This window comes from Panthera uncia, chromosome E3, assembly GCF_023721935.1.
Source record: "Panthera uncia isolate 11264 chromosome E3, Puncia_PCG_1.0, whole genome shotgun sequence".
In the NCBI taxonomy this organism is placed as follows: Eukaryota; Metazoa; Chordata; class Mammalia; order Carnivora; family Felidae; genus Panthera; species Panthera uncia.
The window spans coordinates 25,080,522-25,105,455 of record NC_064815.1 but is presented as its reverse complement, the minus strand read 5'-3'; the positions used below and the strand labels follow the sequence as shown (position 1 = coordinate 25,105,455).

The following is a 24,934-nucleotide window of genomic DNA, read 5'->3' as shown; positions in this document are numbered from 1 at the left end:
TTCTGGGCAGACCAGTTCTGAAGTCTGCTCTGCCTCTAGAGCATCAGCAGGAATAGGAGCGACAGGCTTTTGAGAAGCCCCAACAACAGTCAGAACCCTCCCCGCAGGGCAGCTTATGGTTCACACGACACATCCACGCAGGAGGCCTCAGCACGGACCACGGTACTCTGCTATGCTTGACAGAAGTGGGACCGGGGGGCCCTGGGTGGCTCGGTCGGTTTAGCGTCCGCCTCTTGATTTTTGCTCAGGTCATGATCCCAGGGTCGTGAGATCAAGCCCCGCGTCAGCTCTGCAATGAGTGTGGAGCCTGCTTAAGATATTTTCTCTCTCTCTCCCCTCCCTCCCTCTGCCCCTCCACTGCTCATCCTTGCTCTTGAGCTCTTTCTCTATAATAAAAAAAACAATGAGGGGCACCTGGGTGGCTCAGCTGGTGAAGCATCTGACTCTTGGTTTCAGCTCAGGTCATGATCTCATGGTTTGGGGGTTTGAGCCCCGTGTCAGGCTCTGTGCTTACAGCTCAGAGCCTGGAGCCTGCGTCAGATTCTGTGTCTCCCTCGCTCTCTGCCCCTCCCCTGCTCAGGCTCTGTCTCTGTCTCTCTAAAATGAATAAACGTTAAAAAAAAATTTCTTCAAAAAAAAAAAAAAAAAAGAGAGAGGGATAGTTACAGAAGGGCTCCACATTTAGCATCAAAGACAAATTGAAACACAATCAGAAAGAGTCCCCAGGATGGGAAGTCCCCTGGGGCGCCCGGGTGGCTCAGTCAGGTAGGGGTCCAACCCTTGATTTAGGCTCAGGTCATGATTTCAGTGTTCTTGAGTTCGAGCCCCGCATCAGGCTTTGTGCTGACAGTGCAGAGCCTGCTTGGGATTCTCTCTGCCCCTTCCTTGCTTGTTCTCTATCTCTCTCAAAACAAATAAATGTTAAAAATAATTAAAAAAAAAAAAAAAAAGAGTCCCAGGATGGAGCGGTCCTCAAAACATGCCACATGAGAAACAGTACAGGAAGGTTTACCGTAAAGAGGATTCAGAGGCAGCGGGACCATCTGCTCTTTGGGTAATCAGAGAACAGAGGAGGGAGAGGCCTCCTGAGGGCAGAAGTGAGCCCTGGTAATGGGGGACAGAGATTTACACGCTGTTCAAGGAGAACTTTCTAATAAAGGAGTCTGAAGGGAGAATGAGCAGCTGTGAAGCAGGGCCCCCATCATAAGAGATGTGTCAACAGAAGGCTGGGTAACTCAATGACAGAGAGAGTGCCTGCCATCCCCGAAGCCTGGGAATAGACCAGCCAAGTGTATGCTCATTAACCTGGACTGGTTGAGGTTGGTGATTAAGGCCAAAGGGGCAAACCCCAAGTCTCTGACCTGAGTTAATACTGAAATATGGGTTCCTGGATCTCTTTCACGGAACCCTTTGAGACACACAGACACACACAGTTCTAGTTCATAGTCAACAAGAGCCATGGAAAGCAAAGGCAGATGATGACACAGTGATGGGAGATCACACAGCACAGCCTAAGGACTCAGAAAAGAGGAAGAAAAACAGGGAGGCTGAGAACAGAGCTCTGAAAAAGGAAGGAGGACGTACTGACTCTCTGGATTAAGACACCAGTCCCAAGAACACTGGGGCCTCACACAGAGTGGGGCTTTCAGCTTTAATGAGGAGCCCCTTTGGGGCTTCTGCCTTCCCAGGGACGCCATCATCACGTCTACACTGCGTCTTTACCCACCCACCTCTGTCTGCACAGACTCAAGATGTTACTGTTAGCGGTCCTGAAGAAGAGAGCAACAACAGAAAGTATCGATCCCTGCAGCTATGAAAAAGGAGCGCACTACCCCCACCCACGGGAACAGGGCTGAATCTCACAGACACGATGCTGAACAAGAGAAGTCAAATATGTAAGAGCACCAACCGCTTATGGATGAACTTCAAGAAATAGACAGAAGTAATCTACAGGGACAGGCATCAGACTCGTGGTTACCTCTGGGGCCCGGGTCACGAGCGGGAGACACCAGGGACGCTCCTGGCACACTGGGCGATGCGCACTATCTTGCTCTGGGGTGGCAGCAGCAGGGAGTCTGTCCACGTAAAACTCCCGCGAGTGGCGCACTCACGGTCTGTGCCCTTGGCCGCGTGTGAGTCACACCGCAGCGCGAGTGTATGTCCACAATACAAAGGCACGTGTGCTTGGTCTCAGTGATGGAAAAGCATGTACATGTACACATAAAGTGACACGTCAGAGGATCGCCCCAAAAACAGTGCCTCAGGGATGAGGTTTTAATTTTTTTCCTCACTTCCTTTTTAACGTATTATTTGTTTGCATTTTAAATAATGAGCATGCGTTACTTACTGGGCCAGAAGAATATTTGAAAGCTGTTTTCTCATGGGAAAAAAAAAAAAACAAAAACGTCCAGGCCTCTGGGTCTAGGGAGCCCTTTCTCGAGCTACGCCTCTCACTAGGACTGACAGCATGCTCACTGCAGCTTCGAAGAACCCCAAGCTGGACGCTCAGGTGTCCAAGACACACAATGGGGGCTCTAAGCAGGGAGAACTATAGGCCTCTCACTGGAAGACGGCCAAAACCTACTGAACATGAAAAGTTATATTCCTCTCGTGAAACCACTAATGAAATAGAAAAATTATGTATTTCTCCAGAAAAATGATCCAGACGGATTTCCTCTAGGGAATGTCTACACTATGAGCAGAGAGTTAAGTGTCTAAAGAGCTCTTTGCTTTGTCTTTTTTTTTTTTTTTTTTTTTTTGAGAGAGAGAGTGTGCACACCTGTGCAAATGGTGGGGGAGGGACAGGAGAGAGAATCCTAAGCAGGCTCTGTGCTCCACATAGAGCCAGATGTGGGGCTCGATCCCATGACCCTGGGATCACGACCTGAGCCGAAACCAAGAGGCGGATGCTCAAGAGACTAAGACACCCAGGTGTCCCTGTCTGTCCGCTTTAATGAGATGGCTGGCATTCGTGACATTCACATGTTACATCGGAAATTAAAAATAAATACACGGCAGCTGGGTTTCTTACTGCTGTAGAAGGGAGCTACAAATGCAGACAGAAATGGGATGCCAGCTGCATTGTTGCACTGGAACTGGAGGGTGTGTGTGTGCATGGAAACGTGTGTGTGCGGGGGGTATTTCTTAGTTTTGTCTGCGGAGAGGGCCGAGTGAGGATACCCCAGGACCAAGGACCCATCTAGCCCCCCAGATCCTGGTTTCTAAACAGTGTTTCCCCATCAGAAGGAACCAGGGCTCCCTGCAGAAATGGCCGACTCCAGAACTGGGACAGGAAAATAATGACTGGGCCTGGGTCACCTTGCAGTGCAGAAAAGTAACGAAGGGCTTAAAGAATGAGGGGGATGCGTCAAAAGGACGTAGGGTCCTGGAAAGGGTTCCCGCTGGCCAAATCTGGGACAATTTGAACACCTAAATAAATACCAGAGCGACAGATTAGAACCCACTGGACAAAAGAACAGGACACAAGTCAATACTGATATAAATAACTTGCAAGTCAAAGTTTGATGAGAAGGGAGGACAGCCTGGCTGATACCACCATAACCAAGTGATCCAAGGGAATGGCTCCAGGGGTGCCTGGATGGCTCAGTTGGTTAAGTGTCTGACTTTGGCTCAGGTCATGATCTCACGGCTTGTGAGTTCAAGCCCTGCATTGGGCTCTGTGCTGACAGCTCAGAGCCTGGAGCCTCTTCAGATTCTGTGTCTTTCTCTCTCTGCCCCTCCCTCACTCACTGTCTGTCTGTCTCTCTCTCAAAAATAAACAAACATTAAAAAATTAAAATAAAAAACAGTAATGGCTCCAATACTGGGACAAAGTGACACTGCCCACCACCTTTCATGGTGCTCTAAAGGACACAATGCCATTTCTGTGATACTCTGCCAAAAATACATAATCTGAATCTTATCATTGTCAGATCCACCCTGAGGGACATACTACAAAGTATGGCCTTTTTGGAAAATGTCAAGGGCACATATTATAAGGAAATAATGAACTGCTTTAGGGCATAGAAGAGTGGTTACAGTCAAATGCAATCTTGGGCCAGGAAAAGAAAAAGAAACTAGTTTCTTTTGCTATAAGAGAGGTGAATGGCAAAATATGAATAAACTCCACATTCAGAAAAACTATGGTTATGTAAAAAAAAAAAAAATCCTTGAATTTTAGAAAATAAACACTGAATTACTTATGGATACATGAGCACCCTATCTGTAACTTATTCTCAAGTACATCAGGGGAAAAAAATGTTTAAAAAATATACACGTATATGTGGGGAGGAAGAGAGAATGATAAAGCAAACATGGTAAAATTTAGCAAACATGGTTAATATTTGGGGGAAACTGAGTAAAAAGTAATCAAGAATTCACCATTTTTGCAACTTTCCTATAAATAAAACTACTTCAAAATAAAACAAGTTAAAAGTATATATGATTGGGGCGCCTGGGTGACTCAGTCGGTTAAGCATCTGACTTCAGCTCAGGTCATGATCTCACAGCTTGTGAGTTCGAGACCCGCGTTGGGCTCTGTGCGGACAGTTCAGAGCCTGGAGCCTGCTTCGGATTCTGTGTCTCCCCCTCTCTCTGGCCCTCCCCCACGCTTGTGCGCGCGCTCTCCCTCTCTCTCTGTCTCAAACATTAAAAAAATTTTTTTTAATATATATGACCATTGAAAAAAATATACTAAATTTAAACACATGAAGTTAAAGAATGCAACCCACACATGTACTTGTTGTTCTTGTTCTAACAGGCTTTTTTTTTTTTTAAGATTTTATTCTTAAGTAATCTCTACACCCCACAGAGGGCTCGAACATTCAACCCCCGAGATCCAGAGTCCCATGCTCCACTGACTGAGCCAGCCGGGCGCCCCTGGTTCACCAATTTGTTTATGTGTATATTATAAATTCGTTTTTATCATTATTGGTTTTATACCATATATAATTTGGTCCCACTTTTTTTTAATGTATTAAGTTGTGAACATTATAAATTCTCAAATGTTATTCTAGCCTATGAACGTAAGAGTCACTTGCTGGATATTTTCACTATTATAAACAATGCCGTGATAATCATGATGAGTGATAGCTTTTCAGGATGAATCTGCACGCGCCTCTGATTACTTCCTGTGAATGGAATTTCTGAATACGTCTTAGAAATATTTCTGAGTCAAAAGGAATAAGTATTTTTATTTCTTTTAAGTAATCTCTACACCCAACGTGCGGCTCAAATTCACAACCTGAGATCAAGAGTCACATACTCTACTGATTGAGCCAGCCAGGAGCCCCAAAAGGAATAAATATTTTTAAGGTAAGTCAGGAGACTTACCGACAAATTATTTTCCAAAGAGTAATTTACAACATTTCTCTGCAGCTTTCCCTCTGCAGGACACCTGCTGACCTGGAGAGAAGGGAACGACTTTACAAAGCACCGTGCTCACAGAAGCCCGGGAGGAAAGCAAGTGAAAACCAAACCCGAAATCCAAGAATCAGTAAGCACTCCAGGGAGGCCATGACACGTGTGCCCCAGAAGGGCAAAAAGAGAGAGGAGACCGGGAACATGGATGTGCAGACCAGACGGGCCTTCTCAATGATGGAAATCATTCCCAGGAAATAAGACCCCTCTGGTATAAAGTGGGAAAGGTGTGTGTGGGGAGGTGCTGGCCCAGGGTCATGACCACACGCCAACCCAAGGATCACAGCTTGGGGACACACAAGTTCCACCGCTTAGCCCTCCACTTGCTGTGAGGCACTCATTACCTGCTGCTCCTCTGTCCCCCGAGCCCTTCCCGGTGGGAGACTGTCAAGGCAGGGCAGTGGGTGACATGGAAAGGAAGAACCCGGGTCCTGGGGAAGCACATTTCAATAATCATTTACACTACCTATGCCTGGAAACAGGTATGTTTAAACTCCTTATGTCATGACAACATCACACACACACGAATCTCAAAACCTCTCTGAGCCTCAGTTTCTTCCTTTATAAAATCGGGCTGTTACTACCTACCTCACAGGGGCTGTTGGTGGAATCATACAAGACCAAGGTGTGTGCAAGGCAAATAGTGAAGAAAAGAACCTCTGCTGTTTGCTTCTGTGCCTCAAACTATGAGAATACTTGTAGATAAATGGTGGAATATGTCAGCTCTACCCCCTGGAAGCCAGTCTGGGTGACTTCTAGAAGCTCCTGTATTTCCTTAAGAGTTTAGAGAAACAGGATCTGGAGAAACCCAAAATGCTCTGGAGAAAGCCAACCTTTCTTTACTGAAGGGAAAGTAAGGTTTGGGTTCTGAGGTCTAGAACTCCCAGAATCCGTCCAATTCTGGCTTTCATCTACCAGGACTTGCCCAGAGATCTGCCTCCAGCTGAATTGGACCTGGAGGGACCAGCTCCCTTCCCTCAACCATTGCCACCCACCCCCACCCCACAGCCCACAGGAGCAGGGTGAGTTCGCACGCATCGTCTTTCAACAGTCCTTGATCAACTCACCTTGACTTCCAACAGGAAAGCCGTAGATATGTCTAAGCCCAGTCACTTGATACAGTACAAATCCTTCTAGCTAAAGGGGCGGGGGGCAGGGAGTGAACAACGGCTACTGTGAGGGGGACAGAAGACAATGCCTGGCAAAGGGCAGGCACAGAAGAGAGCCCAGAAGGTCTAAAGTCCCTCTAAAAGGGACTGTAACAGCCCTTCCGGCCTCATAGGTTAGGATTCTGAAATCCTGTCAAGCCTGTGTCTACCATCAGCAGACGAGGCTAGTCTTTTGCAAACCTCAGTCTCTGTGAATTCCCACTAGCCAGAATGGAAAAGTGATGGCATCTTTAGCCCACTTCACGTGTTTTCTGGCATGAAAGGTAGCCTCTGCTTGTTCAGACCATTTCAGCAGGTACACAGAAGAAAACAAAAACCTACCTACCTTTTACGAATTCCTCCACAGCTATATATATTTATATATATATATTTAATATAGTACTATATTAAATTTTCAAATGCCCCCATTCCAGTAGCCCCTAAGGAAAGGGAGTAACTACTTACTTCTATGTCATCTATTGACCCTGGAATTCCCCTAGATTTTAGGCACAGCAAAGGAAATCAAGGTTACTTTCCAAAAGTAGTATTTGAGGGGCACCTGGGTGGCTCAGTCGGTTAAGCGTCCGACTTCGGCTCAGGTCACGATCTCACAGTTCGTGAGTTTGAGCCCCACATCCGGCTCTGTGCCGACAGCTTAGAGCCTGGAGCTTGCTTCAGATTCTGTGTCTCCCTCTCTCTGCTCCTCCCCTGCTCATGCTCTGTCTCTCTCTCCTTCAAAAATAAATAAAAACACTAAAAAAATTTTTTTCAAAAGTAGTATTTGAGCTTCAACTAAAATATGACTGGGGCAAACAGCTCCAGTTTTTTTTCCTTGATTTCTCTCTAGTCCACTGGATTATAAAATAGTATTAGTAGTAAAGCAGACAGAAGGTCATAGTGAAAAGGGTCGAGTTCAAAAAATCACATTTGGGTATTGGCTTTACCATAATCTTAGCAAATCACTTCTCCTCGTCAAGGTTTAGCCAATGAGATGGACTATGAATCCTTGTCTGGCTTTGGTACAAATGAGGCATGTGAAAGCATTCTGTGAAGTGTCACAGAAACACTGAGGACGATGGTCAAAGGTAAGACTGCCTTGAGGTGAAACACTACACTCATACTAGACAGTGGCTCTTTCACACCCGTCAAGTGCTCAACACCATGCCAGCTGGACAAGGGAAGACAAACTAAGTCAGGGAATGTTCTCTGCCCTTCTGCTGAAAAGAGACAAGTGGCAGTGACTTCCTTGCCAAAGTGAATGGCACAGGAGGCCAGTGCCAGTTCACAGTTGGGTGAGGCTGGTGTGAGCCGAAGTGGCTAGGGAGGGCTTCCTGACGAAGGAGGCACAAAATGAGAAAGGTTGGGGGAGGAGTGTCCAGAAGGGTCTGAAGGGCAAGTGGGGGGAGCGGGGGTGTCGCAGCTTTAGAAAAAAATAAAAGCCAGTTCAAAATTGCTTCTGCCACCAAATAGTTCCAGGACGCTGGACAAATCTCAACTCCCTCGGCCACTTTTTCTAAAATGGAGAGTCATCACCATGGAGAACTCTACCAGGGCTATGGGCGAGTCACAGGGGGGAAACTGCACAGGGCACATGGCAGACGCTCAAAGAACGTTGGGTTACTGGCCCTCCCATTCCTGTTCTTTGGGGCAAAGCAGAGTGAAAATCAGCAGTGTCACCAAGCACCCACATCTTGGTTTCTAAAGACCATTCTCCAATAAAAAGAACCAGGGCTCCTTGAAGAAAGAGTTGGTTCTGGGGCACCTGGGTGGCTCAGTCGGTTAAGCATCCAACTTCGGCTCAGGTCATGATATCACTGTTCATGAGTTTGAGCCCCGCGTCAGGCTCTGTGCTGGCAGCTCAGAGCCTGGAGCCTGCTTCGGATTCTGTGTCTCCCTCTCTCTCTGTCCTTTCCCCACTCATACTGTCTCTTTCTGCCTCTCAAAAAATGAATAAATGCTAAAAAAAAAAAAAATTTTTTTTAAAAGAAAGAGCTGGTTCCAGGGCTGGAGCATGGAAAACAAAAAAACAAGCATGGAACATCAGCATAGTGCCAGAAATTAAGGAAAAGCTCAAGAAAACCTGAGGCTATCGAAAGAACCAGAAGACCTCCCAAAGGAGGTCCCAAACGGCTAAAGCTAGAACAATTTAAGCACCCAAATAAATAATATTATTGGATCAGGGAGGTGTAATTCATCTCTAAGGTTATTTTTTTTTATTGTGGCAAAATACATGTGAAATTTGCCATCTTAAATTTGCAGTACAGTGGAATTAAATACATGCAAAATATTGTGCAACCATCACCTTTATCTAGTTATGGAAGGTTTTCATCACCCCAAAGGAAACACTGTGTCCAGGAAGCAATCAATCCCCATTGCCCAGCCCCTGGCAACCTCTCCTCTACATTCCGTCTGTCAATTTGCTTATTATGAACATCTCGAACATCTCGCATAAAGGGAAGCACACATTCAGCAGTCCTTTGTGACTGGCTTCTTTCACTTGGCTGAATGTGTCCAAGGTTCATTCATGTTGTAGCAGGTGTCAGCCACTCATTCCTGTTTATGGCCGCATAATGTTCCATCATATGGATCTACTACACTTTACTTATACATTCATTAGGTGATAGAATCTGAGCTGTTTTCGTTTTTTGGCTATCGTAAAAAATGCTGCTATATTCACGTCCAAGTATAGTTTGAGTGCCTGTTCTCAATTCTCAGGGTATATGAGTACAAGTGGAATTGCTGGGTCATGTGGTAACGCCATGCTTCACGCCCCGAGGAACGGCCAGACCGTTTTCCACAACGAACGCACCACTTTACGTTCCCATCAGCAGCATACGAGGGGTCCGATTTCTCCATGTTCCCACCAACATCAGTGATTTTCTGGGTCTGTTTTTGTGGTTAACAGCCATGCTGGTGGAGCGTGAAGTGGTAGCTCCTGGCGCTTTAGATCTGCATTTCCCTAACGACGAATGATGCTGAGAATCTTTTCATGTGCTTGTGGTCATCTGTGTATCTTCTTGGGAAGAATATTCAGGTCCTTTGCTCATTTTTCAATTGGGTTGTTTTCACGTTGTTGTTGAGTTATGAGTGTTCTTTACGTATGCTAGATACTTGACCTCTATCAGATACAGAATCTGCAAATACTCCTCCCCATTATGTGAGTTGTCTTTTCACTTTCTTGATAGCATTGACGCGCCAAAGTTTTTACTTTTTATGAAGTCCATGTCTTAGCTCAAGCCGCTGTAACAAATATCCTAGAGGAGGCAGTTAAACAAGAAACCTTTATTTTTCACAGTTCTGGAGACTGGGAAGTCCAGATCAAGGCACCAGCAGACCCAGTGTCTGGTGAGAGCCTGCTGTCCAGTTGGTTGACAGCTGCTTTCTTGCAGCCTCCTTAGGCGAAGAGGAAACAAGCCCTCCTGTCACTTCTTATAAGGGCACTAATCCCATTCACTAGGGTTCCACTCTCATGAACTAATTCCCTCCCCAAAGCCCCACCTAATTCCATCACATTAGGGATGACGATTTCAACATATGCCGATTAGGGGCACAGGAACACTCAGTTAATAACAGCCCAATTTACCTGCTTTTTCTTTTGTTGCTTATGATTCTGACATCCTAAGAAACTACTGCCAAGTCCAAGGTTGTTAAGATTTACCTCTATGGGGCGCCTGGGTGGCTCAGTCGGTTAAGCATCGGACTTCGGCTGAGGTCATGATCTCACGGTTCATGGGTTCGAGCCCCATATCAGGCTCTGCGCTGGCAGCTCAGAGCCTGGGGCCTGCTTCGAGTTCTGTGTCTCCCTCTCTCTCTCTGCCCCTCCCCCACTCATGTTCCGTCTCTCTCTCTCTCTCTCTCTCTCTCTCTCAAAAATAAACAAACATTAAAAATTAAAAAAAAAAAAAAAAGATTTACCTCTATGTTTTTTCCTGGGCGTTTTACAGTTTTATCTTGGACATGTGTGTAGGTCTTTGATCCACCATGAGTTGGTTTTTGTATATGGTGTAAAGTAAGGTAAGGGGTCCAGCTTTATTTCTTCTGCATGTGGATATCCAGTTGTCCCAGCACCATTTGTTGGAAAGACTTTCCCCCTATTGAATGGCCTTGGTACCCTTGTCAAAAATCGACTGACCACATCCACATGAATTAAGTTCTAGATTTCAATTCTATTCCATTGACCTATAGGTCTATCCTTATCATGGCACCACACTGCCTTAATGACTATAGCTTTGTGGTGAGTTTTAAAATCAGGAGGTAGGAATCCTCCCACTTTGTTCTTCATTTTTAAGACGGTTTGGCTATGTGAAGTTCTCTGCAATGCCACAGGAATTTTAGGATCAGCTTTTCCATTTCTGCATAAAAAGCCACTGGGATTTTGATAGACCGCACTGAACCTGTGTGCTGTTTTGGGGGTGAGGCTACGTTAACAATATGAAGACTTCCAGTCCATGAACACAAAATGTCTTCCCACTGTCTTCATTTTCTTCCAGCAACATTCTGTAGTTTCCAGTGGAAAACCCTTCTACCTCCTTGTTTAAACTCATCTCTAAGTAGTTTATTCTTTTTGATGCTGTTGTAAATGGAGTTGTTTTCTCAATTTCTTCTTTGGATTGTTAACAGCTAGAGGAGTACTGGGTTTTTAACAGTAGAATAAATAAATATCCATGAGTCTATCCTGATATAAATAATCCAATAGTCAAATAAACAAATAAATAAACGGACACAGCGCCTCCTCACAGAATTCCAACTACTAAATGTAGGAGGGAAGAGGGAAACAGAAAATCAGCATCAGATCCACAGTAAGTACTACTGCAGATAAGACCTACCACTGGATGTGCTAAAATTAGTGGGCAAAAGTCCCTGGAGAAGCAGGATTTGCACAGTCTCAAAGTTACCACTCCCCAGATACTCATTAACTACAAAGGGTAAGGTAGAAACTTTACGGAGGAGAAGCCCTGCAGAGACGAACCCAACCAGGAGATCAAGGCACAGGTCACTGGTAATGAACCCCTTTCAACAGTGTACTCAGAAGGGCACACACCACCTTTGTGGTATTCTTGCCTCCCTCCCTCCGAGCGTGAGAAACCACTGGTCAAACCTAAAGTGGGGTGTGTTCTAGAAGATAATGGACTGGTACTCTCTCAAAATAGTGAGGTTAGAACAGGTGAAGGGACTATCCCAGATGGGAAGGGGTGAAGGAGACATGACAACTAAGTGCCAGGCAGGATGTCAGACAGGATCCTAGAACAGAGGGAGGACTTTGGTGGAAAAACTGATCGATTTCAAATAAGGGATGTTGTATAGTCCGGGGCTGGCAAATCACAGTCAAGCACTGGCCCTGCTGGCTGACTCCTTTTGAAAATCAGGTTTCATGGCACAAGAACAGACACTCAGATCAATGGATCTGAGAATGGATCAATAGAATCAATTCTATTCTCAGAATAGAGAACCCAGAAATGGACCCACAAACGTATGGCCAACTAATCTTTGACAAAGCAGGAAAGAATATCCAATGGAAGACAGACAGTCTCTTCAGCAAGTGGTGCTGGGAAAACTGGACAGCGACATGCAGAAGAATGAACCTGGGCCACTTTCTTACACCATACACAAAAATAAACTCAAAATGGATGAAAGACCTCAATGTAAGACAGGAAGCCATCAAAATCCTTAAGGAGAAAGCAGGCAAAACCCTCTTTGATCTTAGCCACAGCAATTTCTTACTCAACACGTCTCTGGAGGCAAGGGAAACAAAAGCAAAAATGAACTACTGAGACCTTATCAAAATAAAAAGCTTCTGCACAGCGAAGGAAACAATCAGCAAAACTAAAAGGCAACCAACAGAATGGGAGAAGATATTTGCAAATAACATATCAGATAAAGGGTTAGTATCCAAAATCTATAAAGAACTTCTCAAACTCAACACCCAAAAAACACATAATTCAGTGAAGAAATGGGCAAAAGACATGAGTAGACACTTCTTCAAAGAAGACATCCAGATGCCCAACCGACACATGAAAAAAATGCTCCACATCACTCATCATCAGGGAAATACAAATCAAAATCACAACGAGATACCACCTCACACTTGTCAGAATGGCCTACATGAACAACTCAGGCAACAACAGATGTTGGCGAGGATGCGGAGAAAGACGGTCTCTTTTGCATTGTTGGTGGGAATGCAAGCTGGTGCAGCCACGCTGGAAAACAGCATGGAGGTTCCTCAAAAAACTAAAAATAGAACTACCCTATGACCCAACAATTGCACTACTAGCCATTTATCCACAGGATACAGGTGTGCTGTTTCGGGACACAGGCACCCCCATGTTTATAGCAGCACTATCAACAATAGCCAAAGTATGGAAAGAGTCCAAATGTCCATCGACAGATTAATGGATAAAGAAGATGTGGTCTATATATACAATGGAGTATTACTCGGCAATCAAAAAGAATGAAATCTTGCCATTTGCAACTACGTGGATGGAACTGGAGGGTATTATGCTAAGTGAAATTAGTCAGAAAGACAAAAATCATATGACTTCACTCATATGAGGACTTTAAGAGGCAAAACAGATGAACATAAGGGAAGGGAAACAAAAATAATATAAAAACAGGGAGGGGGACAAAACAGAAGAGACTCATAAATATGGAGAACAAACTGAGGGTTACTGGAGGGGTTGTGGGAGGGGGGATGGGCTAAATGGGGAAGGGGCACTAAGGAATCTACTCCTGAAATCACTGTTGCACTGTATGCTAATTTGGATGTAAACTAAAAAAAAAAATAAAAGACATAAAAATAAATTAATTAAAAAAAAAAAAAGAAAATCAAGTGTCATTCTAACACAGTCATGCTCATTCATACCCAGATGACCTACTACAGCTTGCTAAAACACCAGAGTCGGGGAGTTGTGATGGAGACCTTACAACCCACAAACCCTGAAGTATTTCCTTTCTGGCCCCAAACTTTCAGGAAAAGTTTGCCAGCCTTCCGTTAATAGTCAACGATACTGTACCAATGTTAATTTCTTATTCTCGGTAACTGTATTATAATTGCATAAGATGTTAGCGTCAGGGGAAGCTGGGTGAGAAATAAAAGGAATCTTGTTTTGTACTGTTTTTGTAACTTTTCGGTAAGTCCAAAATTGGTGGGAAATAAAAAGTTTAAAAGAAATAATCCAGTGGCATCCTTATTCCAAGGTCTTCCCATCAGCTTCCCAATATCTTACACACTGTTTGCTGCCTCTTTTTGCTTCACTGTTCTCCCTACTAAGAATGTTCTTCCCTCTCTGTCTGCGGCTATCAAAGCTGTGTCTTCAAGGATGAACTCAAGTGCCACTTCCTCCATAAAATCTGCCCTCCTTCCTACCCATGCTCAGTGACGCCATGAAGCCGCACCTTGTAAGACAGTTCCTTACTTCCACATCTACGTCTCCTACCTGGTCATGAACAACTTAGGGTCAAGGATTATGGCTTATTCATCTCTGTAGTCCTCCAGCCAAGTGCTGAATCAATGTCTGATGACCTGGATTCCTCATGAACCCCAAGAGACAAGGGTTGGTGCCCTTGGGTCTCAAAAAACAAATCGTCAGAATTGCAGGAGAGAGAAAGGCCCGTGGAGTCCTACTGAGTGCCAAGTGCAGGGCCCACGCACTAAGCAGGAGGCAGGCAATGGGAACTCGCACTGACTCAACACCTACTATGTGCCAAACACAAGGTCGGGCACTTCATAAGAGCTCTTCCTTTAAATTCTTATCATAAACCTGTTTCACCCATTTTACAGACACAGATTCAAAGACCCAAGGGCCGAGCAAATTACTGACGGTCCCACAGCCAGCAATCCAGAGGGACAGTGAAGGGCCTGAGACCTTCTCTGTCACTGCTTGTTACAACCCTCGCTATGCAACCCACAGACAAGAACAGACGAGAACCACGTTCTCCTAGAGACTAGGAAAACAAAGTCCTTTGGGGCCGTGCTGTCACTTGGGGTACCGGGTTGCATGAGAGGCTCCTGAGGCTGACGGTTTCATGCTCCCTCTGACAGATGCTTCCAGGAGAGCTGCCGCGTACTTGGCCACAGCAAGCTGCGGGGACACACCTGGGTTATGAATGCCACTGCTTCACTGCATCTGCAGCGGCTTCCTGCTAGAGAAGATGTGCACCACATCACACGGCGCCCCTGGACGAGGGCAATGAGGACATTTCTCCAGGCCACCCTACTAGGAAAAGGTGTCCTCCTCTGACACCGACATACCCCCAGGCGGCTTAACGCCTACCGTTACGCCATGTCTAGTGGAAGCAAGCTAGGTGACCACTAGGTTCTTGGTCTCCATAAGGGGACTCAGTAGTTCAAGCAGCTTTTTCCTTGTGACTCCACGACCTCGCCATATAAATTCCACGTTGCTGTGGTGGGGAGAAGACTGTGCGAGGGGTCAGCCCCAGCTCTTAAATGCTTCCGGCTGGAAGTGACACACATCACCGGCTCTCAAGGGAGCTAAGAAACGTGGGGAAGCACAGAAATACACAGCGAGCAGTGAATGTGTGTGCCGCAGGTGTACGGAACCTGCCAGAGGGCACGGGCGGCCAGTGGCAGAGCCAGAGGGAGTCCAGCTACTCAAGGACTCATGGCCTCTTAATTTTAAAATGGAGCTCTCGGGGCGCCTGGGTGGCTCGGCTGGTTAAGCATCCGACTCTTGATTTCAGCTCACGTCATGATCTTGCAGTTTGTGGGTTCGAGCCCTGCGCTGGGCTCTGCACTTACATCACAGAGCCTGCTTGGGCTTCTGTCTCTCCCTCTCTCTCTCTCTCTCAAAATAAATAAATATACTTTAAAAAATGGAGATCTAATTCACATATCATAAAATGCATCGTTTCAAAGTATGCAACTCAGTGGTTTTCGGAATATTCACCCACTGTGCGGTCACCACTGCTGCTTAATTCACAAGCATTTCCATCACCCCCAAAAGAAGTCTTCTACCCATCAGTAGTCACTCCCCATTCCTGATTTGTCTCCCCCCCCACCCCTTTCTCTGGACATCAGGGAACTCTGGACAAACTCAAAGAGCCTCTAGCAGTCACACACACCATCCTTAATCCTGGGTCCCCCCACTGCCATCATTTTGTTTTCCTCATCTATTTTTTTTTTCCTAAACAAATACTGATTGCAAAAATTAACATGTATTAAGCACCTGTAAGATGATATTCTATTATTTCATCTCATCCTTACGATAACCCTCTGAGGCACAGGAGCAGTAGTTACCACACAGGCTAAAGTACCTCGTCCAAAGGCAGGGAAAGGATAAGTGGTAGGACCAGGATTCAAACCCAGACCAGCTGGCATCACAGCCACCCTCTCCATTTACTTGCCTTTCAAAACCTTCTCAGAGCAGGGCAGAGTTATTGATGCTTCCATCAATGCTTCACTGAATGAGAGTTCATTGTGCAGTTAACATCCTGGCTGTACTGACAGGTGAAAGCATTGCTCAAAACTAAACCATCCCTGGAGACACACAGAGGCTGGTGTCTGGCTGGAGCTACCTCGCATCTCTGTACCCCCAGTGCTCAGGAGGCCTGGCATAACGTGAGGCTCAGAATACGCTGCTACACGACTGAAGCGACAAAATCTCCTGGGCCAGACTCGCCACTCCACACCCGATGGCCCGGCCTGCTGGCCCTTCAGCCAGGAGCACTGGAATGGAATCAGGACTGCTTTCTGACAAATCTCAGCTCTGCTCATGGTCACTCAGGGGGCACGAAGCCAAGCCAGGCCTTTCAACTTCCACAGCAGCGTGGCAGGACACTGCACGTGGGAGGTGCCAAGACCCTCAGGGCCTCCACTTTGGCCTGCCTGCCTCCTGCTTCTGGCAAAGGGACTCTCCACACTCACTGTCCTGGATTCTACTGCTTTCCCCATGACGCCGAGCCTTCTCTTGCTCCCACCCCCCAAAGGTCTGCCCTTGCAGGAGTATAACGGAGACTGAAGTTCTCTGCCTTTACCCAAGCGGGTCCCAGGAAGGGCTCCCTGTGGGCCATGCTCCTCTGTTCTATGGAACGCTCCCTCTGCCCAGGCCTGAGCCGCCCTCATCCCATCGGTCGTGTCCACACATGGGCGCAGTCCCAGCACCTCTAACAGGGCCTGGTACTCACAAGTGCCCTACCAACACCTGCTGGATACGGGACCCGCTCCGCTGCCTTCTTCAGTGAGCCTCAGATGAAGGCCCAGGGAAAGGGCTTCTTGTATTAAACTGGCCCACTTCCTTTTTTCAGTAACGCTTGCTGTTCGTTCCCATCCTTCTCTGGCTTGCCTTCTAGGAAGTGCTGAGCTGAGTGTTTCTGTGCTTAACCCAATAGCTTCCCTTGACCGCCTTTTGGTGCAATTACCTGCCTCCCAGTGTACTTCTCTCAATGACTAGACTCTCGGCTTTTAGTTGGCTCCTTGGTTTGGGGTTTGGCTGAGGAGAGGATTGGCCTTGGAACTCAACTAACTTAAAACCCAGCTGAGACATGAAAGAACATGGGCCTTGTAGGCAGACAGACCGTGGTTCAGATACGCCACCTACACACGGTGGGACCCTAGGCACTCTTGTCACTCAGCCTCAGTCCCCTCACTGACCATCCTCACGGTGTTAGGATGATTACATGAGATATAAAATACCCAGCACAGGACCTGACATGCAACAGACACTCAAAGGTTACACCATACTTGATCTTAGCCAAAAGGCCGAGAAGCAATCAAAGGTTACACTGGAACCCTCTTTTCACTTCAGAATTTTTTAAATAAACACATTTATTCATGTTTTTGACACGCAGATCAAATCCAGAAATATCTAGGAAGACCTAGAATATTACAGGGAAGGTACCCAAGTTCCTTCTCTTTTTCAATTATAAAATGATTAATTATTAAAAAAAAATTTTTTTAATGTTTATTTCTGAGACAGAGAGAGACAGAGCATGAGTGGGGTAGGGGCAGAGAGAGAGGGAGACACAGAATCCGAAGCAGGCTCCGGGCTCTGAGCTGTCAGCACAAAGCCCAACGCAGGGCCCGAACTCCCAAACCGCAAGATCACGACCTGAGCTGAAGTCGGTCACTCAACCGACTGAGCCACCCAGGCGCCCCTAAAATGATTAATCATTGAATTACTGAATAAACGACTAACTGCAGGAGGAACTTGAAACATTTAAATCTTCATACCTAGACGGGAAACTAAAATCCTCCAAAAGGTTCATATTGCATCTTAGAATAATCTCAAAAAATACAGATCAGACCCAACATTGGCATCTGGGCTCAATCAAAATGTAGGAGGAAGCTTAGCAGGAAAATAGGGAGAAAGGGGCCATAATCATTCATTCACCCATTCATTCCTCTTCAGTTGGTATTCAGCAAGAGTGCCTGCCTTACATGGCACTGTACCACGCACTGGCTGACTCTCATGCCAATGATGGGGAGGTTCCCTGTTCTTACTGAATTCACGTTCTAGTCCCACCACACTGCCATTAGGGAGAGAGAGAGAAGTAGGCTCTCCTTTTATTACAAGCCACTTCCATATCCTTTACAGGGGTAGATGGAGGAAAAAGGAAAAAACACCAAACAATTATATCAGTGAGAGCGACTATGAGTTTTTGAGCAAAGGGGGGGTGATAAAAGGGGGGCTTGGAGGGAGTGCCTGGGTGGCTCAGTCAGTTAAGCATCCGACTCTTGATTTCGGCTCCCGTAGTGATCTCACGGTTCTCGAGATCGAGCCCTGTGTCGGGCTCTGTAGTGACAGTGCGGAGCCTGCTTGGGGGGCTCTCCCTTTCTCTCTGCCCAGCTTGCACACATGCACTTTCTCTCTCTCAAAATAAATAAATAAATAAACAAACAAACAAACAAACAATTAAAAAAAAAAAAAAAGCAGGGCTTGGAGATCAACCAGCATGGATAGATCTTGAGAAGTGCTAGAGAGGAGTGGGAAGGAATTATGGATTCAGGGGGGCCAATTAGGGGCCACTGCAGCAGGAAATGAAGGGGTTGCGATAAGACCACAGCAGGGGAGAGAGAGTCAAAGACTAAAAACAGACAGGACTGCATGGTGGTAGAAACCGAGAATGAAGAGGAAGGCAGAGGTCAACCGGTCTTTTGCCTTTAGAGCTTCAGGGACCAGGAACTGGGTGAGGTCACTAACAGGGAGAGAGACCTTGCTGGTGGGGTTTCAGGCAGGTGGAGCGAGCTTTTCCATCTCTGTTGCCATGCTACACGACCTTTTAGAGTTTGCAAAGCACATTACATAAAGGACGGCGCTCCACCTATCCACATGACACTGTGTGGTTTCTTAAACAATCACAAAGGTTCTGAAACCCTTAACTGAAACCAACGATGCTCTTCACAAGACTACAAATCCCAGCCAGGAAACCTGCTGATGTTTGGAATGAGTCCCAACCCAAACCCCACCCACAGAAGCAGCTGAGCCCAATTGGCTAACACATTCCATCCCTGTTTGCAGTGTTGAAAACCGACCCCAAGTGACCTACAGATACAGTCAACACCTCTGGATTCAGAGGTGAGCATAAGTTCATGTGTTCCAACACCGCCCTCAAACCTTTGTACAGACCCAGCCTACCCAATGCAGTGAGGTGGTATGCCAGTGAGGATCAAAGTATCACAAGGTCACAGTGCTGTTACGTGAGCACCAAAGGAACAGATCATATGGAAGGGAGGCAGGGGGTGGGAGGGCACCGGAAAAGGCACTGAAGATTAAATGAGGGGAGATTAAAAAAAAAAAATGACTAAACATAATTCATAAATTTCACCTAGAAGCAAATTATGTAAATCCCACATCAGAGGGCACCTCAGAGCCTGGAGCCTGCTTTGGATTCTGTGTCTCCCTCTCTCTCTGACCCTCCCCTGATCATTCTCTCTCTCCCTCTCTCTCTCTCAAAAACACATAAAGATGAAAGAATCCAATTCCCTGAGAAACAGTCCATGGCTGATGATACCACCATTTGGCCCATCGTTATATTCTAGTTTAGCCTTGAAACAGATTAGTTTCAGGGCGCCTGGGTGGCTCAGTCAGTTAAGTGGCCGACTTCAGCTCAGGTCATGATATCGCAGTCCATGAGTTCGAGCCCCATGTCGGGCTCTGTGCTGACAGCTCAGAGCCTGGAGCCTGTTTCAGATTCTGTGTCTCCCTCTCTCTGACCCTCCCCCGTTCATGCCCTGTCTCTCTCTGTCTCAAAAATAAATAAACATTAAAAAAAAAATTAAAAAAAAAAAAAAAAAGAAACTGATTAGTTTCTGGGAGGTGCGTGTCCAGTCCTCTGAGCCATGTGCAGGTGCTGTGCAAAGATCAGAATCCCTCCCCCTCCAGCACCCCAATCAAAGGAGATTTCCCCCCTCCACAGTCACCTTTTTACAAGAGAAAGAAAGCCCCCACATCAGCAGTTTTCTCCACAAGACACCCACAAGGACCAGGTCCCCGAGATGCTTTGTTCACAATATACTCCAGCGTCAACCGAGTGGCCACACCAACCAGCATCAGGCATAACAGGCTGATGACTTTGGTGCCAGTGGACCCGACCCACAGGAGCCACCAGCCTTCTAAGAGCCACAGTCTGCCTGATGGGACTCCTCCACCACCTTCACACACACACACACACACACACACACACACACACACACACACACCCTGACAGGTACACGACTAATGTGAACACCTCACCCAGGGAGGGGGTTGGGAAAGGAACAACGCTTTCAGGATGTAAAAGACTAAAACAGTAGGGTACAGATTTAAGCGGCGTAAGATTCCCAAATGAGCAATTCACCCAGAAGGGAGGATATTGGCAGTGAGAGGGTCTGAAAACCCACTACAAGAATACGTTGCTCTGTCCTAGTCACATCATCCACCTAGTTCAAAGCCTTCCCATCACTTAGCATGGATCACAAGACCCCTTCAGATAAGCCCCAGATTGCTTCCAAGCCCCAGGCAACCTCTACCCTACACCCCCTGGGGGAAGTGTGCCTTCGTGGGTTCAGTGAAATCCCACCTACCCTCCAAGACCCAAATCAAATGTCACCTCTTCTGTGGAGCCTTGCATGACCCCTATATAAAAGCAGCTCACCCTGAGTGTTCCCCAGCACATGCTGGGCTCAGCACCAAGGATAAGCATCTCACACGCTCTATCTCCAGAACGAACTCAACACATTCTGCCATAATTGCTTGCTTTGTGTTTGCTCTCCTCCCTGACAGAATTCTCAAGCGCCTGCACCAGGCTCTAAACAGACTCTTAGAACCTGAGGGCCAAATACGTGGTTTTTAAGCATCATTCCACAGGGATGGAAACACTGCCAAGAATGAGGAGAATTAACCGCTGGAAAATAAACACCTTTTGAACTGTTCCAGGAGGCAGGTGGAGTGTGGATTCTTTCTCCCACTTCATGGCTGAAACAAATAAGGCCTGGAGCAAGCCAACACCTGTATAAGTTGGTATGCTACCTCTGACCCAGGAGCTTCTCCCACCTGCCAGGGGAGTCTAAATCTCTGTCGAATGCCAGACAACAGAACTACACAGAAAAAGAAGCTTTGTTCTGTAGCCTATATGATGATGATGATGATGATAATAATGGACTGGCATTGTCTCTCTATATATAAGATACTCATTTCATTTATGTTTCTTATACTATAACATACAGTGAGACGTATTGAGACATACTGAGGGGCACCTGGCTGGCTCAGTAGAAAGGACATGTAACTCTTGATCTCAACGGGTGTGAGTTTCAGCCACGTCAGGGGTAGAATTTACTTAAAAAAATAAATATATATATTTTTTAATTAAAAAAGAAAAGACAGACATACTTACCGGTGTTTTGGTATTGGAAGTGGGGAGGAACAATCATATTATTGAGCAACTACATGGATTATGTGATTTCCCTTCCACCCAAAAAAAAAAAAAAAAAAAAAATCCTGTACAGTCAGAAAATGAGATAACACAGCACAAAAGGAGAGCGAAGGTTCTGGAGGCAGAGGGGCCCTGGTGAGGCCTCAGCTTCACCCTCAGCCTTGAGCAAATGACTGCATCTCTGAGATGGCCTCCCCCGCTGTGAGGTGGTCATGAAAACACTAGCCTTTTGGGGTCATCGGAAGAACTTAAAAATACACACACACGCACACAATATTGGGTGTGTGCATGCACACACGTGTGCATACATAATACAAACTTAACACAGAGTCTGGCATACATTCTCCTGAAATAAAAACACTCTTTGCCATTAGCATTGCATGGTCACAACTGACCTGAGAATTCTGAATTTAAAAATGCTGAGTCTCTGCCGGTGGGAACATAATAAGGTACTGTTTTTGGAGGGGAGTTTAATACCAATTGACATTTAAAGTCACACCATTTCTATAAACACACACACACACACACACACACTCCTTTGTATTATTTTTCTCGATAAAGAAAATGTCGCAGTGGAAGGCTATGAAGGACATTCACAGTCTATATTGCATATTTCTGTAATAGTCTTTTTTAAATAAAAAAGCACTTCTTTTTTGGTAAGCAGAAAAAATACATTTTTTATAAAAAGTCATTTCTCCATTTCACTTTTTTTCTGATTTTCATTTTTAAGTGAATCTGCTATGCAATAAAAAGTTAAATCCCAAATTAGGTATCATTTGATAAACCATTATGTTGTTTGCCCCCCATAAGAGGTCAGACTCATGGGGGGTTTGTCTGTTTTGTCATAGCCAAACCTTCGATACCTAAGTAGTGCCTGGTATATGGTATTCAGTATCTGTTAAATAATACATTTAAAAGCTCATAAACATTGTTCCAGCTCTTCTAATTCTAAGAATTCATACTACAAAAATAGTTGCCCAATGGCACAAAGATAAAGAACAAAGGCTGCCGCAGAATTCATAATAGCAAAAAGCTGCAAAAAATACATTTTTTCCCAATAATTCTGGTTACTGGAATATTCTGTCATTTTTAAAAAGAATGAGGTAGATCTTTAAAAAGTGATAGAGACATCATGGTAAGGAGTAAAAAGCAAGCCTCAAAACAGTATGACTGTTTAACAGTATGACTCTGTATTTAAAATTTAAATAATAAGGGGTTCCTGAGTGGCTCAGTCGGTTAAGTGTGTGACTTCGGCTCAGGTCATGATCTCACAGCTTGTGAGTTCGAGCCCCGTGTCAGGCTCTGTGCTGACAGCTCAGAGCCTGGAGCCTGCTTCAGATTCTGTGTCTCCCCCTCTCTCTGCCCCTCCCCCACTTGTGTTCTCTCTTTCTCTCTCTCTCTCAAAAATAAACAATCATTAAAAAAAATTTTAAATAGTAAAAATAAATAGTAAAAGATTTCTGTCGTTTTAAGTAAAACAAAGTTAGATAATAAGTGTCCTTATATGTGAAGGAAAATATCTGGAAACACGTATTATACCACCAGTGGTGATTTTTTGTCTCAGTGTAAGGCTATGAGGGATGTTCACTGGATACACTGTGTATTTCTATAATTTTAATAATGAGCACTTAATAGTTTTGTAAACAGAAAAAAATACATTTTTATAAAAACAGCCATTTCTCCATCTCATTTTTTTCTGATTTTAATTTTTTTTTTTTTTAGTTTATTTATTTATTTTGAGAGAAAGAGAGTGCAAGCATGAGCAGGGAAGGGGCAGAGGGGGAGGGGGTGGGAGAGAGAGAATCCTAAGCAGTCTCTGCGCTTGGGCTCAAACCCACAAACCGCAAGATCATGACCTGAGCCAAAATCCAGTCAGATGCATAACCAACTGAGCCACCCAGGCACCCCTCTGATTTTAATTTTCAAATGAATCCGACATAGAAGTTAAATCCCAAAGCATTACATTGAGGGCCCACAGGCCCGATGTGGTTTGCCAAAAGGCACACGGTGCTAGTGTCATAGCTGGAAGTCACGTTCCGTGACCCCCAGCCCTGTGCTTTGCTCCTTCCTAAGGCACAAGGAAGCAGAGATGTTGCAGGGGCAGCTGGGATCTCTGGAACCACAGAAGGCCATACAGCTACAGAAGCTTCCATCAGGGGGAAAATTTTTTGTTTAAAAGCTAAACTCTTCTTAACCTGAAACGCTCCATAGGTTTAGCAAATAAATGTTCTAGATTTGCCAAGCAGTCCCGATTCCAAATACTCTCCTGAGCACAGGTGGACTTCTGTAACTCAGATCCTGACTTTCAAAGGTTAAGGAAGAGCCAACTCAGAGACACTGGCAGGTCCCAAAATGTTAGGTTTGTCAGGCAGCCAACCAAACCCGTGGCCTTTCACAAACTCATACCACCCAGAAGTATTCACCTGCCTTACATCGACTTCAGTCAATGCTCTTCCCAGGTGCTGAGGCACATCCTTGGGGTTCTCTCTGTCTCAAACCTACTTGCTGTTTTCCCCCAAGTGCTAGACACAAAGAATCTGGGACAGTTAAGACCCCTCTGCAGTTTTCAACACCCCAACACCACTGAAGGCTAATATTCCATTCTCTGAAATGCAGCCCTGTTTTTTGGACACTCGAGACAATGATGAAGCTATCTGCCCGATGAAACAGTTTCTCATCTCAGCTGGTACACAAACCAGGAGAAACACAAGGACTGTCCATTCTCTCAAAAAAGAAAAGAAGACCTCCGCAGAGGGCCACCGAGAAAAGAACGTGTTCCCTTCTGGGTTCACTGCTCTACCAACTACGACTCACAACCACCCAAAGGGGAGCCATCTGCATGGGCAGAACTTGCGAGGAGTTGGAACCAATGTCTCCTCCCCAAACGAGAGGGCCCGAGGAGTAACAGCGCAGTAAGGACACTGGATCCCAGAGGGTTAGTTAACTGATCTGCTCACACGGAAGGTCACCGTTCTCAGTGGCATCCTCCAAGCCTCTTTTGATGCTCAGAACCTCAACCCTGTGTGGGTGGCAGACGGGGCTGTATCAGTAGCTGCACTCCCGAGGAGGCAACAAAGGCTCCAGGAAGTTAAGGGTCCTGCCAAGGTGCCAAGATTCAAATCCAGAACTGCCCACTCCAGCCCCATCTCCCTGGATGCTAGAGCTCTAGAATCCCAGCCCAGCCAAATTCAGAGGAAAGGCTGTGTTTTGTGGGTCTGAGAGAAGGGGCGGCCACCTTCACTGAAAGGGACCCAAACTCTTCCGTACTGGTCATCAGCTTACACAACGGGCTTGAGAAATGTAAGCAAAATGTCGAGGTCAAGTTCCCTGCAGCCCCCTCATCTCCCAGGAGACCTTGACCTCTTACCCAATTCCTCCCACGAGCTAAGAGGGTCACGACTAATCAGCAGACCCCGGCAACGATGTGTCGCAGCGGCCGCCAAGGCACCTGCCCTGGAGGGGGCACTGCCCCCCAGGGATGCCCTTGCCCGCACCCCGTAAGA

General features: G+C 45.9%; 2 protein-coding genes across 2 annotated transcripts in view; one reads left to right on the top strand and one right to left on the bottom strand.

Moving 5' to 3' along the window:
• STYXL1 (serine/threonine/tyrosine interacting like 1) overlaps window positions 1-24,934 on the top strand; it is a 320,245-nt gene that overhangs the window by 119,360 nt on the left and 175,951 nt on the right. The gene's annotated exons all lie outside the window — the stretch shown is intronic.
• The window catches only part of LOC125928501 (NADPH--cytochrome P450 reductase), a 62,877-nt gene that overhangs the window by 37,326 nt on the left and 617 nt on the right, over window positions 1-24,934 (bottom strand). The gene's annotated exons all lie outside the window — the stretch shown is intronic.